The sequence below is a fragment of the Struthio camelus genome, chromosome 2 (assembly GCF_040807025.1).
Source record: "Struthio camelus isolate bStrCam1 chromosome 2, bStrCam1.hap1, whole genome shotgun sequence".
NCBI classification, from domain to species: domain Eukaryota; kingdom Metazoa; phylum Chordata; class Aves; order Struthioniformes; family Struthionidae; genus Struthio; species Struthio camelus.
Genome location: NC_090943.1, coordinates 43,047,286 through 43,060,704, shown reverse-complemented (window position 1 = coordinate 43,060,704; position 13,419 = coordinate 43,047,286).

Genomic DNA, 13,419 nt, shown 5'->3' with positions numbered 1-13,419 from the left:
GCTTCAGGAAACAAAGGGTTTGTAAATACGTATTTCATGAGACGGGTGTTTTCCTGTTCACTTCTTACAAACAGCATGTTAACAGTGCCATACCAGTAGTGAAAACACTAATATGTGAAGAAGTAGACCAATCCCACCGCAGCTTTGCTTTTTACTCCAAGGCAAGGTTTATAGGGAGAGGTAATATGTTTTTGTTTTGCTGCCATTGAGCAGCAGCCAAGCTGTGAACATATAGTACAGGAAATGAGTAGAAATGAAGATGAAGAAGCAGTCAAATGACCTCCTCTGCTAAAATCCACTATCTCAAAAACTTCTAGTATTCCCAGCATCTAAGGCAGAAGAGATCAGAACTGTACTGACTCATGCAATGAGACACAGATACACTGGTGTGTCACTGGGAAATGTTATGCTGACTTGCATAATGAAAGGTAGTAAAAATTGCCTATGGAAAGAAAGTTTCTTTGACCACGTCCTAGTTAGAATTCGTAAGTTGTAAAAACGTGCCTTTGAGCTTTACAGATGTATAATGCTTTTCAGAAAAATCCCAGCCTGAGTTACATGGCTTTGTGGTAAAACATGTTTAACTAATAGATAGTTCCCAGAAGTTTGCTTGTCATCCCTCAAAATAAACGAGATGATAGAAAATGATATATCAATTTTTCTCTTCTTAAGGAAAACCAGATCAACTTCATCAGTCCAGCCTGATAATATCTGAAGAAAGCAACTGAGCAGTCTTAAACTCTAAAGCTGTTCTGAGGTTTGCTGTTCTGTACCAACCAGTAACATTTAGTCTTACATTTTTCTTCTGTTGTTATATTCTGTCCAGAACAGATAGATCTAGATATGCAAGAGTCAGAGGAAATCAGTGGGAGCTGGAGAGAAATTTGATTTCTGAGACCAGAGTAAATACAGCTTTAGTCTTCTCTCAAACAACCTTTCAGGAGGGGATGGCTAATGGAAGTATTGTCTATTAGCCTTTTTGTCCCTCTCATCATCTATTATTAATCTGTTGCAGGTTGTGAAGACTTTAAGGAGGGGATCATGCCACTTAGATTGTCTGTCCGCCTTCTTCATGGTTCTTTGAGTTTACTTAAATAGCTCATAAAATCAATGGTATGAATAAAGAAGAAAAAAGCTTCTGGGAATTTTCTCCAAGAAAATATGCCTAACAGCAGACACATTTTTAGGTAGTCTGTTTTCTGATATGACCTATTCTAGGCTTTTTGCTTGTATAAATTGAGAATGCAGTGGCTAGAAGAATGCATTGTATTTCTTTTTTTTTTCTCCTGCTGTTTCTCAGATGTCTGCCTAATTGAGCACAGCTGTGCAGTGGGCCCAAAACTAACCAGGAAATGAGCATTTTGATAATTTCACATTTCTAAAGCACCTCTTAAACATCTCATGTGAAAATAGCAGCCGCATTACCTTTAGAGATTAACAACACTGAACCAGATTTATCATACTGAGCTGTCTCTTGCAGGCATTTAGAAAAATCCACTTTCAAGACAAATCAGTAGAGGTTCCCTCAACGGTCACTGTCTTGTAACATAAACAAAATGTGTGTGGAACAGAGACAAACTTTTCCAGGCTTCTCCAAGAATGAATTTGTGTCTTTTCACTAGTCTATTGCCAATGAAGATTTCATATTTTTTATTTTTAAACAATCCTCTTTGCATCAGTTTTCCATTTGGGACTGTGGCCAGTGGGAAAGTATAGAGAGGCTCATGAAATACTCTGAAGTAATTCATAATGTGTTGCTTTCTGTGAACATCCTGTTTGTGATTTCAGACTTCATCTTTACATGGTAAGGGCTGATTCCTCGTGTATATATACTGAGCCATATCCTCAGAGCATATAAAATAGTCTCAGTGCACTGATATAAGTCTACTGAGTCACCCTTAAGAAAAGATTTATTTAAATTGAATTTCTTTCTGATTCAGATTCAAAATTAGAAGCTACATCTTCAACTCAAGATCATGAGTTTTAAGCAGGGTCAGAATTCTCACAAGAATAGCTCATGTAAGCCCAAACTTTGACTCTTGATTCTTGACTGAACTCTAACTCTGAGCTGTACCCTAACTTACCTTGTATAGAAACACCGTTCTTGCCTTTGAGTTTAATCCTGATGTGAACAGTCTCCTCCATACATCTTTATTCTCTCTATACTAATTTTGTTGTTCAGTAGTGTTTCTCACACATCGCTAATCTTCTGGAGCACTATTACAGAAAGTGGGCACTAGACTATGAAGAGAGCTCTTTCCTCATGCTTTCAACAGGGGCAAAGGTCTTCTTTTGAACTATCTTTTTCTCTCTCTCTTCAAGTATAGTCAGATATCATTTATAAATAACTTGAGATATTCAGGCTTCTGTAGATGTTTTTGACTTTTGCAGGGATGTAAGTCACGGTATGTCACCGATCCAACATGTTTTATACTTGAATATATCTTATTATTTTGACTGAAGCTGTGCTAATAAAAATTTGGACTTTTAGGTATTTGAGAATAATAAAGATAAACCAGTTTCAGAGTTCCTTTAGATACTCATGGATACAATTGTTATTCTGAGTAGGCCACTAAAATGCAGTATTACTTTTTAAATTTGCAGTATTATTTTTTTACTCTTTGTATTCAAAGACTAACACAGCTCTGAAATTTGCATGTACTTTTTCATGTATGACATCTAAGAAAAAAAGAATAATATCACTAGTATGGAAAGGAATGTACTTTCAGTGCAGCGCGTTTTAACTATTTATATACCTGTAAGCCAATCTAGAACTGCTATTTTTTGAATAATCCTGGTACTTTGTTTTGTTTCTGGTTTAGGGGCCAAAATGAGATTTTTTTCTATTGTTATCATTAAGGAAAATATAGCAAATAGCAAAATTTGATAATTTCTTTTCTCGTGTAACACACAGGTTTTTATCTCGTGACCTCATAGCCCAGCAACTGTTGGACAGATTGTGACTGTCATTTAGAAGTATATTTTATTTTTCTGCTAACTTCTTCCTTTATTTCAGTTTTCTTTTTCTTTTTTCTGACACCCAAACCAAAGTGAAATTATAGGTCAAACTTAAATAAATAATAATAAAATGGTTTAAAAATTTAAACAATTGAAAAGTCTTTGCCAAAGTGGAGGCTTCCCAAGGAAAGCACCTTTTTTTTTTTCAGTGAAACTTAGATTTCTATGGGAAAATTTCAGTTATTTGAAGTGACAAGTAAGAATTAACATACTCTTACAATCTTTCATTACTTTTACAACTTCAAAAAGAAGATTTAATTTTTCATTAAGAAAACAGTATAAAATTCTTAACCAATACATCTACTTTTTCTCTAATGTTCCTCCAAACTCACTGAGACCATTAGGTTTTCCATTGCGACCATCCTTAGGCTCATTTTAGATTGAATTGGGAAATAGCTTTCACTGTCATACGACCTTGTTAGCAACATTTATTGTCTGAGCAGCAACTAACAATCTTCCTCTGGATGTTTCAAGACTCATAAGACTTTCCAACTTTAATTAACAAATTTAATTAACATATGGCAATTTGAATTTTTTTCTCTAAAAAAAAATTTAGAGAATAAATAAATAGAGAATAAATAAATCTATTTTCTCTAAACCATGGGATATTTCCTCTAAAGCTTAGGATATCTTAAAAACTTGTTGCTTGGACCTAAGAAAGGTCCCCTGCAGAGGGGCTATTGGGTCCAATTTAAGCTTATGGTGATGATCAGGTTCTCAGTATTTCTCAAGGCCAAATCCAAATTAATTATTATGTTTTAATACAGTGCACTTTCATGCTGTGGGTACTTTATAGTGCAGTCAGTCATGTCTCTTGATATCTATGCAGTTCATAGATTGGGAAATACCCTTGTATGGATTTTTTTAAAGATATTTTTATCAATCTAGGTATTTTTATTAGCACTTTTCTTTTGTAGCTAGACTAGTACACACCATCTTCATTTTGTACCAATTTTAAAAAGCGCTTTCCCTCAAAATTACCCTTTCTTCATTTACTGCGCATAGATCTAAGCACTGTAATAAAGATTTCCCTTAGCTTTGAGATTGGTAATGCATTGTATTGGACCCTAGTCTGAAAAAAAAAGTGGGATAATCGAAGGAAATTTTAAAGAAAACTTATCATTTTTATAGAATAAAATAAGGAGTTGTGGGACAAGATATTTCTTGGAGCAGGAAAAATAGATTAAGAAATGATTTTTAATTATTAAAGAATTCATGCTTATGGCTGTGAAATAATTAAACAAGTCACAGGAGGGGTAGCAGTTATACTAATACTGCTTAACATTAGTATAGCACTTCAAAGCTCTAAAAACATGAATTAATTGAATTTGGTGTGTAACTCCCAGGAAATAATTTGCTCAGCACATATAGCCTTTTCTTTCTGCTCTCAAACTGCCTAAACCTAACTTTTTTTTCTCCTAGACCATTTATTGCTCATATGCTTGTGATAATTCTTGTTCTAGTGGTGCGGAAATATACCTACATATCAAATAACCAGTAACGGTGTTGAACTGTTGACTGATCATGGGGTAGTACTTCTATTACTTGCTGCCACAGGCAGAGTTTGGAAAAGTCATTGCAGTTTTGAATCTGTGAGGAGGAAATATCAAATAAGCATGGTTAGTTTTTTAAAATCAGGTGGTTTTATTTCTGGTTTGTGTACTTTCCTTCATTATCTTGTTTCTCTCCTTCCTCTTATAGTGAATTTTCACGATCTTTAATTTTGATTTGTGTGCTTCTGTGTGATCAGGAGGTAGAGTTTTTGGTCAATTCACACTTAAGTATTACACACAATTTTGAATACATACTGCAAAATTAGTACATTATAATATTAATTTACTGCCAGCTCCTGCAGCAAATGAGCTGCCTCAGCTTCATAGGGCTGCAGACTGCCCTATGTCCTGCCCCGTGCTCTGCTGCCCAGTGCATGCTGAGACACCAGCCCTGAGAGTTTGCAGACATGACTAGAGCAGTTGACTGATATTCTTTTTGAAGTCAGCTACAACCACAGCAAACAACCTCACAAAAATCGCTTCTTTGTGCCACTGCCAGGCCAGCCTGCTGTTAGGTCTGAAAGAGTGGTATGCAATCATTGCCTCTCTCCAGGATGGCCGCGGTGGTATAGCAGGACTCCTCCAGCCTGGAGGGAATTTGCCAGTTCAGCACAAACTGCACACAGCCAGAAGTGGGACAGGGGAGATAGAGCTGAAAAAAGCTAACTGCTTTACTTGGAAATCTAAGTCCTCACAATAATTCTCACAAGTCGAAGTGAGCAGTCACTCCAGCATTGCAAATGTGACAGGGTCACCAACGAACAGAGAAACTCATCACGGGGAAGACAATGTTTATGGAGATCTGGGCTAAGAAGCAAAGTCAATAATTATTTAGTTGATTCCTTTGAGTTTGCTTTCCTTTAACTCATGCTAGTTTATATTTGCCTTCCTAATGTAACAAAGAGCAGAAATGCCAGAATAAGCAGAGACTTTGATGAAAGAAGGCTAATGTAACACCAAAAGCCTAGTTTTAGCTTACAGCACTGTTGATCAGGTCAAAGAATTGATGGGGACGTCACAGTGTCTTTCATACCTGGCTGCTGCAATAGCCAGCACAAATTGCTGGCAACTGACATCCCATTGCATGCCACGAAGACTGCTCTGCTCTGTGCTGAGACAGAGAATGATACTTGGCAATGTTGGGATCAGGGGAAATAAAAGTCTGTTATAAACCTTCTTGCCATTTCTCCTTCAGGCTTGGGATAATCATTGCTTTGCTGTATCAGAGTATTTCAGATGAAATGATGAGCCCAAGGTCATGCAAGGAGTCAAAGGCAAAGATATTATTAAAAATAGAGGAGTTCTTCTTTCTGCCACCTTGGTTAAAAAATAGGCCATCTAATTTCAGTAAAGGGCACAACTGCTAAACTAATCTTGGTATTATTTTCCTTCAAACTGTTCTGATGCTTAGGGGGCAACAGAGCTAACAGTTCATGATATTAAATGGTTTCAAAGCACAAGTCATGTGACTGTGATAATCTGTAAGTGCAGCAGCCTTAGCACTGGTCATAGAATTTTGTGAAGAACCATCAAAACATATTGTAGGGAAATTCCAAAATAATGGCATGTGAGACTGTTAGGCAAATGTGTGGGAAGTGTCAGGTTTGTATTTATCTTAAGGAAAGATGAACCCCTTAGTCATTTAAAGTAATGCTATGTAAAGTTCTACTCTCCGATATGGTTTACAAATAAGACTGAGTCAGAGAATACACCAAAAATCTTAGAGTAAAACATTCTTCTCTTCTATTCTGAAGAAGGTAAATAGTGAAAGTTAATCTCTTTAGATCTTACTTGATTTCTTCCTTGATTTCTGACTAATCATAAATGCTTATTAATCCAATTGCAACAGTACTAACACTTAGAGTCCAAACTATCTAATGATTACAGAAAAAAAGACTTGTTAATAATGCAGTAAAAATCATTAGACACGCACATGCACACACGCACATGCACACGCACATGCTCCCTACTTTCTACCTCTTCTGGCGTGATGACCACCCTGTCACTGTTACTCTGGGTCCAAAAGCCGATGGTGCCAGTACTGTCTTCCTCAAGAAGAAGGAAGGGAGGAGGTGTTCTGGTGAGTTTTCAGCATCCTGAGTTCTTCTCTAGGAAAAATATACTGTAGATTGTGGGGATTTTTTTTCTCCCCACCCTAAAACTGCTATTTTTTATACATTTTCTGGCATGCACTATACTTCACCTTTTTAAAATTGGTCCTCAATTCCATGTTACATGTGAATTTGCTGTATATGGGGTGTTTTATGCAAGTTAGGTAATTGTTCTTTATTCTCTTTGTTATGCTTAAAACAAGGTTAACCCATCTCCCAAGGTTTCAATCTTTTGATGATTAATTATTGAGAATTGATGAATTATTTATAGTCATGGGGCCTCTGAATTTGTCCCGTGCCACACTTGCAAGAACTCTGCTATCATCCTGTGCCTATACTCCTCTGTACCATATCATTATTCTATGGTCAGAGGTAGTTCTCTGTGCACAGAATAAATACTGGTTATTACTATCTATCAGTAAGAGAACTATATCAGAATTTCTATAACTGTAGACATTGTACCGCACAGTCATACAAAGCTAAACTAAAGCTAAATAAAAAAGGTGGTAGTTGCCTAGTAGCTGAACAATTGCTGTTAGCTAAACAAGCTAAAACAAAGATCCAGGCAGGCTAAGACAAATCAAGCCTGACAAGTCCTACTTTTGAGGACGTACAGAGCCAATACAAAGCCTGTGGCCTGTTACTAGCAATGATAATGATGTATTTCTTGGGCCAGGAGGCTGCAGCGCACACGCACAAATACATATAAATACACTCATAAAAACCCACACATACGTTTACACCTCAAGTGCAAGGAATACATGAAGTTATCAAACATTCTTAAGGTCAAAAAGGTTGCCAAAGCAGAATTGCAATTGGTAAATAAAGCACAAGGATTTTCATCCAATCAGAATTTTCCATTGGAGCAAATTATAAAAATTTCTTTTTGTTATTTATCTTCATATCACAATGAAAAAAAGCTTTGGATTTGTGGGTCGTGGCTTCCTGTATCTAGCAGCTGTTGAGCTGGACTAAAAGCCAATTTATACCAAATGCCAGATGCGAGTCTTAAGTTTAACTCAAAATATTTCCAGGTTAAAATGATCTTTTATCATTTTTAATGTACATGAATAAAATGGCTATTTTCTGGTACATCTAAAACCAAATCATGAGCCTGATAGTAATGAGGTTGAATAGATTTGCAATTATCTTTTTTAAGAGGAAGAATTAAACCTCATCTTAAATTTTTAATGTCTGTGGATTACATTGTATATAGCAAAAAATGGTCATAAAGTGGGCTCACCATAAAACAAGTTTTACTGTATATGAACAGGCAATATTTCTCCCTGAAAAACACACTTCCAATTAGTTAAACCAGAGATGAATGAGCCCATTAGATGGAAGAGGATGGAGAGGATTTTCAGTCTTCAGCCAATCACCAGAACAAAAACAATCATCTGCCAAGACCATGTTAAAAAAAAAAAGGGAGCTAATGCATTTTCTGGCTTGAAAGGATAGGTTTATATACAATGTTGGGTTTTTTTTCCATCCATATTTGATTTTTACCTGAAGAAATATAATAAATATAAAACTGATTTTCCACAGTTTTTCTGGCAGAGTTTAAGGAATGATTGCTAAGCTCTTGAACAGCTTAACTAAAATTATAAATGTGGCTGATAAAAGTAATTGTACTGATATAATATAGTTGAGGTTCTTTAAGCCATGGGCATAATACCAGAGAACTTTTTCATTAAAAAAATTAGAAAGACATGTAATCAATATATTAAATGCACTGAAAACTTGCCATCAGCTTTAAAATACAGTTGTAGGTGAGGAATCCTCCTGAGGTGAGGTAAATTCATTTATTTTGGGGCATCTAAGGGGCAACACCAGTTCTGCTGATTTTAAAATCAGCAATCTTGAATAAAATGTACAATAATTATAAACAAAGTGTGGAAATTATACAGCTATTGTGGAAGTGGTAAATAGTGACAAATAATCGTCTGCTTGCTTAGCTGAACCCAAGTGCTATAAGACAGTGAAAAGCAATGTCACACACAGAAATGAAAGTGGTGTGATAGTACATCATCAGCTAATCACAAACACCCAATGAAAAACTATAGTCAATGAGCTAATGCAATCTCTGGACAGGGAGTATCACAGGAGGAGGAAATTATACTACCCCTTCTTATGTACCATCCTGTGGTGTATAATATCCCAAGTCTGATGTCTGCAGCGCAGAAAAGGTTGGTAAATTAGAGGAGGAGAAGAGACAAGCTGGAAGATTAAAGAAGAGGAAAAGCATATCTGAGAGACAAAGTCTCCAGGTGCTCCGTCGTCTTAACATATCAAAGGGAAGGTTAAGGGGTGACTTCCTCCAAACCTTTAAGCACCTTAAAGCCGAGGAAGCAGAAATCTGATAGCAGACAGTTCTTCCATCTGACTGTCAGAGGTGTGACAAGATTTAATGACTGGTAGCTGAAACCAGAGAGGTTCAGTAAAAATAAAGTGCACATTTTTAACAGTAAAGATAATGAATCATTAAACTTGCATACTGGGATATAACTGCTATCACTAGGAATTTTAAATCATGCCAGAGTATTAATGTAAGGAAGGCATTATATTACCCAGGAGGTCAGACTAAGTGATCACCATGCTCCATTTTGGCCATTCAACATATGAGTCTGTGGAAGTAAAATAAATGTTAATGCATTTAACAAAAGTTTCCCTTTCAAAATGTTTATAAATCACCAAAGGTAAATTTCTATTAAGCAACAACAACAACATTGTTTTGAAACAATCTGAGCACCTTATGTAAATAGCTGACAATATATTGACTTTGTGATGTTTCAGTTTCTTTAGTCTCAGGTCCTCATGTTCTTACAGTTATCCATACATCACCATCACCGTAACTTTTGTAATCATCCCTGAACTACCATTTCTGCTTTTCTGCCACCTACCCTGGTAACAGAAGAAAAACACTGAAATGAAACAGAAAGAATAGGTGACTTTAGAGCCACACTGAGATTTTGGGCCCAGGGTGAACTGATGTTATGTAGTTTAAAGATATGTCCGTACATGTAGTGGTCACAGCCAATGGCAGAAACATAATTTCTAATGTGAAAAGAAAGCTAAAATAATAATGATTTAAAAAATCTGGCAAAAGCCTGGTTTTCTTTTCTCATGCACATCCTATATAAAGGAACCGATTAAGCTGGTAGGCACTCTTTAGTTGCTGACAACTGTATTGTTGATTCAACAGCAACTATACGTGAATCTACGTTAAATTTGGAAACCATTTCCTTCTGGAGACACAACTAAAAGTAGACACAACTAAAACATTTCATTTTCTGCTTGAAAAAAAGTTTCATTGCAAAGATGAAGCAAACAAACTACAAGACCCTTTTTTAAGGGTTTAAAAGGATCACTTTAAAAAGGGACACAAATGTCTACAACTGAAAGAGAACCTTATGTTTTGTGTTCATAGAAACTCTGCACAAGCCTAAGTGAACTTATTCCTATATATTTTTTTTTAAAGAAGCTAAACGTATTCTTTTATTATTTCTTAAGTTAGGCCACAGAAATGAAAAAAGCAATTGTTTCTGTTAGTTTTTGGTCAACGTCTTTTGTGCCTTGCCTACAATGGTGTCACAGTCCCTATACTTTTCAAGGCGCAACAGAATGTACTCTTCTCGTATTAAAAGACAATAAAACTTCCACATTTTTCAAATAATGAGGAAGATATACAGACAAATATTTTTAAAGAAACAGGTGAAACTGACAAAAATTCAGACTCTCTTGATCAGTTGGAGAATTAGATACAAAGTCATATATTAGGAAATAGGGCAAAGAATGCTGCTTACATCTGAAGCATGAAGGACTGTATTCTGAAAAACTGTGACTTAGAAAGTGTTGGAAATGGTGAATAATCAGTTTAACTCTATGACACACTGGAGAGGTTCATAGGGCAAATGAAATCTTTGGAACAGTAGGAAAGGAACATAAAGACTACTTCCATGAATCAACTGAAATCTTTGCCTCTGTGATCACTTAACTCATATCAAAATCTTAACAGCGTAGAAGTAGCAAGGTTGTTTTCCTCTATTTAGACATTGGAGTGACCTTTGCCAGAATTATACTGATCTAGTGGAAACATATTAAGAAATCAAAGATGACTCAGAAAAGAACTAGACTGATGTGAGTATTCTGAAAACCATCAACTGTAGATTAAGCAATAAAAAAGCTGAGCCCAGCCAATATGATTAAAAGAATTTAGTTTAAAATAGACACAAAAATAAGCAAATATACTTATTCTCGGAGTGTAGTGTCTGAAGTCAGAGAACTGAGTAAGAGCAGAATATGAGGCCCTCATGACACTTTCAGTAATGAGTCATATTGTTCTTGTTCAGTGCCAGAATCTTTTCTTATGTCTTCTACCTCATCAGCTCAAGCTACAAACAGAAGGGAAATCTTAAATGTGATCTAAACTAAACCTCAAAACCACAAGATCTTCTAACCCAAATGCTTATCCCGACCAGCTCATAAACTTAATGGCACTTGCTAATTTTCCATTACTTGCACTTCTTGACATGTCTCCCTCCATAGAAGTGCGTTGGTACATTATATGAGAAGACTTGGTCCAAATGATAGAGGTTGAATATTTCTACATGCTTTTAATATACTGCCTTGATATATTCTGCATTGAAATACCTCAAAATAAAAGGGTACCATCCTTAAAAATACATATGCTAGCATTTATACTCTGTTACTTAGGTTCCATTGGCACTAATGGTAACTCCTTTGATGTCTTTAAATTAACTTTAATTTCAGGGTAAATTTTGGGAAAATTTCAGTAGGTGTATGCCAGTCAAGACAAATTGGGGTGATGGTACTCCCTTAGCGAGCAGCTTTCTGAGTAAATTTATTCATAGTAAGAGATAATGTCTGGACCAAGGTCAGGAAATCTAAATCTCCACAGGAGTAGCTGTGTGCAGATAGTTGAGGAAATAATTATATCTGAGTTTAAAAGAATAGAAATGGACTGAGGTCAATAATTATTTCAGTTCTTTAACCCTAGAGAATTATTGCAGGCCCAGATAATGCTGGAAACTCATTAAAAGCCTAAGGGATTCGTTCCCATCTGAATTTCTGTTTGAAGATAACAACCGTGCCGTGGTAGCAAACATGCTGCAGAGTTCACTGTTCTGCACACACTAGATCCAGGAATATTATAACTCTGTAGGCAGCAAGATAAAAAGTGTCAATAACACAAACAGAAATGTGGGAGTCAACTGGCAGGGCTTACCTAAGAAGCTCAAGGAGACCATGGTGTTGAAAAGTATGGGTTCAACGGGTGTGGAACATAATAATGAGTTCATTTTATGTACACATACACACCGAGCACTTACTGCCTAAGGATTTCTGAATGCTTTGCAAAAGCAGAGCTTTACTTGCAAGTCTTGCCTCTATCAGTCTATGCAGAGCTCAGGACCTCTGTTTAGTACAGCCTTGCTAAGGAAAACATGAGCCAGAAGGGCTTTAGGACTCCCTGTGCTTACAATAAAGTGCCTCCTTCCACTTCCTCCACTGCCACAAATCTACCAACCAAAAAAAATCCAAATCACAGCATAGAAGGATTTGCTTTTGAAAGTTTTTCAGAGCCTTAAATGTAAAGAAATTGACATGTGACTGGTAAAAGTACAGCTCTGACTTGAAGGGAAGTAATCAGGACAAATGAAGAACAGTTAAAAAGAAATTACCGTCATAAGAGGCCAGGAAGAAGTGAAGAAATGAAAATTCCTGGATTCTCTCCAATAGAATTTGGGTCTCATGTCATTGTAATAATTAGAGACAATTAAGAGAGTCATATGTTGCTATCAGTCCCTTAGATTAGATTAGAAGTCTAAGTCTTACATGTTGACCTCTTCCTGCCCTTAGGGAAAAAACCTTGCAGCAATGCTAATGATGGGAAGACTCTCCAAACGGTTTCCGATTAGCTGTTCGCTCTCTACCCTCTCTTGTTTATTTTCCTTGTTTTGTTTCTCCAGTATGTCTGCATCTGTACCAGTAGAATTTACCCTGGGAAACTAGCAGAAAGTGTAAGAGCAATCATGGGACTTCCATTAACTCCTTGTCGCTGGTAATACTCCTAACTCTATTTGCAATAGAAATTAGAACTAGGTAGTTTGAAAAGGAAGTAGAAATGAGGCCTTTTTATCAGCAACTAAATCATACTGACTGTCCTATCTATTACACCCACACATCACTAAGCACTCTCAAAGGCTGTAATTTGCAATGACAAAGATGGAAAATAAACCATTGGCTGGAAGAATAGATGTGGCCTTGACTTCTTTTGGCAATGTGTTCTCGACAGTGTGTTAAATTAGCAACAGAAAATCAGTATCAAAGATGTAGGCAGCAGTCCTGCATTTGTTTCACATGGCAAAACTTCCAGCAGGAACCTTCACTGACGAGACCAAGGGTTAGTGAAAACCCAGGTATTAGCATGTGTAGAAAATCTTGCCTAAAGGGGAAGTTACCAGTTGCCAGTTATTATTTATCTCAAAAGTAGAAGCCAGCAATGTGTGACTGGGGGAAAGGAGAGATCTATGGAAAAGGAGGGTCCAAGAATTGTCAGATCTGGGAATTAGATGAAAGGTCTACGTAATGCAAGAAGAACACCTTGAACCTACTGTGAGTTCAGATTAACAAACAGCAGTGTAACTGAGCCAGGTCTGGAGCTGTGAGCTGTATCTATGCAATGCCAACAGATATCAAGCAGCGTAATTTTGCATCAG